Here is a 4,608-nt window from a genome sequence, read left to right on the forward strand (position 1 = left end):
GCTTTTTCTGTTTGCTTTTTCTTTTTCTTTCTATTTTTTTCGCCACTTTTCTTTTTTTTTTCGCAAGCCTTGTTCTTTCACTGCTTTTTCTTGCTTCAAGAATCAATTTCATGATTTTTTAGATTATCAATAACATTTCTCTTTTTCTTCATTCTTTCAAGAGCCAACAATTTTAACATTCATAAACAACAAGATAAAAAATATGCACTGTTTAAGCATTCATTCAGAAAGCAAAAAGTATTGTCACCACATCAATATAATTAAACTAAATTCAAGGATAATTTTAAAATTCATGTACTTCTTGTTCTTTTGAATTAGAAACATTTTTTATTTAAGAGAGGTGAAGGATTCATGGAATTATTTATAGCCTTAAGACATAGTTACTAAATACTAATGATCATGTAATAAAGACACAAAACATAGATAAACATGAAGCATAAAAATTGAAAAACAGAGAATTAAGAACAAGGAAGTTAAGGAATGAGTCCACCTTAGTGAGGGTGGCGCCTTCTTGAAGGATCAATGGTGCTTTGAGCTCCTCTATGTCTCTTCCTTGCCTTTGTTGCATGATCCCTAATGATTTTGGTGCTCTTATCCTTAGTTGCTCCCAATAATTGTGTGGAGGAAAATGTATTCCCTGAGGTATCTCAGGGATCTCTTAATGAGGGAATTCCTCATGCTTTCTTGATGTGCAATCAAATGCTTCTTCTACTGAGCTATGGACCCTTGAGATGAATCTCTCCATCTCCCATGACTCGGAGCTAGAAGCTTTTTGTCTTCCTTTTTCTCTTCTTTTTTTTTTGAGGTTTCTCTGGCCTTAGGTGCCATCAATGGTTATGGAAAACAAAAAGCTTATGCTTTTACCACACCAAACTTAAAATATTGCTCACCCTCGAGCAAGAGAAGAAAGAAGAGAAGAGGAAGAGGAAGAAACTATGGAGGAGAGGGGGAGAGGTGTATTCGGCCATGTAGGGTGGGTTTGGGTGGGAAAGAGATTTTGAATTTTGAAGGTAGGTGGGGTGTATGGGGAAGAGTGGATGGATGTGAATGGTGAATGAAAAACAGAAGGGATGACCGTGAATGGAGAGAGAGAGAGGGTGAGATAGGTGGGGATCCTGTGAGTTCCACAGATCCTGAGATGATCCCGTGGGGTCCACAGATCCTGAGGTATTCCTGTGGGATCCACAGATCCTGAGGTGTCAAGGATTTACATCCCTGCACCAATTAGGCATATAGAATGCCTTTGCATACATTTGTGGCGTTTAAACGCCGAAGAGATGCTCATTCTGGGCGTTCAACGCCCATGTGCAGCATGTTTCTGGCGTTGAACGCCAGGTCCATGCTTGTTTCTGGCGTTCAGCGCCAGCTCTCCTCAGGGTGTATTCCTGCCGTTTGAACGCCAGAATGTTGCTTATTTCTGGCGTTCAACGCCAGATCCATGCTCTGTTCTAGCGTTGAACGTCAGCCAGATGCTCCTTACTGGCGTTTAAACGCCAGTAAGTCCTTCCTCCAGGGTGTGATTTTTCTTCTGCTATTTTTGATTCTGTTTTTAATTTTTGTATTTTTTTCGTGACTCCACATGATCGTGAACCTAATAAAACACAAAATAACAATAAAATAAAAATAAAATTAGATAAATAAAAATTGGGTTGCCTCCCAAAAAGTGCTTCTTTAATGTCAATAGCTTGACAGTGGGCTCTCTTGGAGCCACAAAGGTGATCAGGTCAATGTTGTGAACTCCGAACACCAAACTTAGAGTTTGGACATGGGGGTTCAACACCAAACTTAGAGTTTAGTTGTGGCCTCCTAACACCAAACTTAGAGTTTGATTGTGGGGGCTTTGTTTGACTCTGAATTGAGAGAAGCTTTTCATGCTTCCTCTCCATGGTCGCAGAGGAAGATCCTTGAGCTTTAAACACAAGGTAGTCCCCATTCAATTGAAGGACTAGCTCTCCTCTGTCAACATTAATCACAGCTCCTGCTGTGGCTAGGAAAGGTCTCCCAGGGATATGTAAAGGCCTTCAACCTTTACCAACACGTCCTCTACTAATCCATAAACTTGTCTTACTGACTTATCTGCCATTTGTAATGAGAATATGGCAGGCTGTACATCAATGATCCCTAGTTTCTCCATTACAGAGAGTGGCATAAGATTTATGCCTGACCCTAGGTCACACAGAGCTTTTTCAAAGGTCATGGTGCCTATGGTACAGGGTATTAAGAATTTCCCAGGATCTTGTTTCTTTTGAGGTAGAGTTTGCTGAACCCATGTATCAAGTTCACTAATGAGCAAGGGAGGTTCACCTTCCCAAGTCTCATTACCAAACAACTTGGCATTCAACTTCATGATGGCTCCTAGATATTGAGCAACTTGCTCTCCAGTCACATCTTCATCCTCTTCTGAGGAAGAATAGTCTTCAGAGCTCATGAATGGCAGAAGGAGATTTAATGGAATCTCTATGGTCTCTATATGAGCCTCAGATTCCTTTAGGTCCTCAATAGGAAACTCCTTCTTGTTTGAGAGATGTCCCAAGAGGTCTTCCTCACTAGTATTTTCGTCCTTCTCCTCCCTTGTGCGTTCGGCCATATTGATTACATCAATGGCCTTGTACTCTCCTTTTGGATTCTCTTCTGTATTGCTTGGGAGAATACTGGGAGGAGTTTCAATGATTTTCTTACTCAGCTGGCCCACTTGTGCCTCCAAATTTCTAATGGAGGATCTTGTTTCACTCGTGAAACTTAAAGTGGCCTTAGATAGATTAGAGACTATGTTTGATAAGTTAGAGGGGCTCTGTTCAGAATTCTTTGTCTGTTGCTGAGAAGATGATGGAAAAGGTTTGTTATTGCTTAGCCTGTTTCTTCCACCATTATTAAAGCCTTGTTGAGGCTTTTGTTGATCCTTCCATGAGAAATTTGGATGATTTCTCCATGATGAATTATAGGTGTTCCCATAAGGTTCACCCATGTAATTAACCTCTGCCATTGCAGGATTTTTAGGATCATAAGCTTCTTCAGAAGCTGCCTCTTTAGTACTGTTGGATGCATTTTGCCATCCATTCAGACTTTGAGAGATCATGTTGACTTACTGAGTCAACACTTTGTTCTGAGCCAATATGGCATTCAGAGCATCAATCTCAAGAACTCCCTTCCTCTGAGGCATCCCACTATTCACGAAATTCCTCTCAGAAATGTACATGAATTGGTTATTTGCAACCATGTCAATAAGTTCTTGAGCTTCTGCAGGCATTTTCTTTAGGTGAATAGATCCACCTGCAGAATGGTCCAATGACATCTTGGAAAACTCAGATAGACTATAATAGAATATATCTAATATGGTCCATTCTGAAAACATGTCAGAAGGACACTTTTTGGTCATCTGCTTGTATCTTTCCCAAGCTTCATAGAGGGATTCACCATCTTTTTGCTTGAAGGTTTGAACATCCACTCTAAGCTTGCTCAGCTTTTGAGGAGGAAAGAATTTGTCCAAGAAGGCCGTGACCAGCTTATCCCAGGAGTCCAGGCTATCTTTAGGTTGTGAGTCCAACCATGTTCTAGCTCTGTCTCTTACAGCAAAAGGGAAAAGCATGAGCCTGTAGACTTCAGGATCTACTCCATTTGTCTTAACAGTCTCACAAATCTGCAAGAACTCAGTTAAAAACTGATAAGGATCTTCAGATGAAAGTCCATGAAAATTGCAGTTCTGTTGCATCAAAGCAACTAATTGAGGTTTCAGCTCAAAATTGTTTGCTCCAATGGCTGGAATTGAGATACTTCTTCCATCAAACTTGGATGTTGGTTTAGTGAAATCACCAAGCATCCTCCTTGCATTATTGTTGTTGGGTTCGGCTGCCATCTCCTTCTCTTGTTCGAAAATTTCAAAAAGGTTGCCTCTAGATTGTTGTAATTTAGCTTCTCTTAGTTTCCTTTTTAGAGTCCTTTCAGGTTCTGGATCAGTTTCAACAAGAGTGTCTTTTTCCTTGTTCCTGCTCATATGAAAAAGAAGAGAAAAAGAAAAGGAAGAGGAATCCTCTATATCTGGACAAAGAGGATCCTTATTATTAGTAGAAGAATAAAGGAATAAAAGTGGAGAATCCAATCACAAGGGTGAGGATAGAGGCAGTGATTGGAGATGAAGAGAGGTGAAGAGAAGTGTTAGTAAATAAATAAATAAATAGAATAAGAGAAGAGAGGGAGAATTCGAAAATAATTTTGAAAAAGTAGTTAATGATTTTCGAAAATTAAAGATAAGATATAATTAAAATTAAAATTTAAAATAATTAAAAAGAATTTTTGAAAAAGAGATGAGATATTTTCGAAAATTAAAGAGGGAAAAGTAGTTAGGTAGTTTTGAAAAAGATAAGAAACAAACAAAAAGTCAAATAGTTAGTTGAAAAAGATATTAAATTTGAAAAGATAAGAAGATAAGAAGTTAGATAAGATATTTTGAAATCAAATTTTTGAAAAAGATAAAATTTTGAAAAAGATATGATATAAAATATATGATAAAAAGATATAAAAAAGATATGATTTTTTTAGAAAAGGATATTTTGAAAAAGATTAAAATTTTTTTAAAATTAAAATTAATTACTTAACTAACAAGAAACTAAA

The 4,608-nt window shown here is 38.0% G+C and overlaps 1 non-coding gene across 1 annotated transcript; it reads left to right on the forward strand.

The window, feature by feature from the left end:
- Nucleotides 1-3,350: 3,350 nt before the first annotated feature.
- LOC112793216 (small nucleolar RNA R71) lies at nt 3,351-3,454 on the forward strand. The gene has a single exon (XR_003197919.1). It is a non-coding gene; the product is annotated as a small nucleolar RNA R71 (small nucleolar RNA).
- Nucleotides 3,455-4,608: the final 1,154 nt, after the last annotated feature.

This window comes from Arachis hypogaea, chromosome 3 (genome assembly GCF_003086295.3).
Source record: "Arachis hypogaea cultivar Tifrunner chromosome 3, arahy.Tifrunner.gnm2.J5K5, whole genome shotgun sequence".
Lineage (NCBI taxonomy): Eukaryota > Viridiplantae > Streptophyta > Magnoliopsida > Fabales > Fabaceae > Arachis > Arachis hypogaea.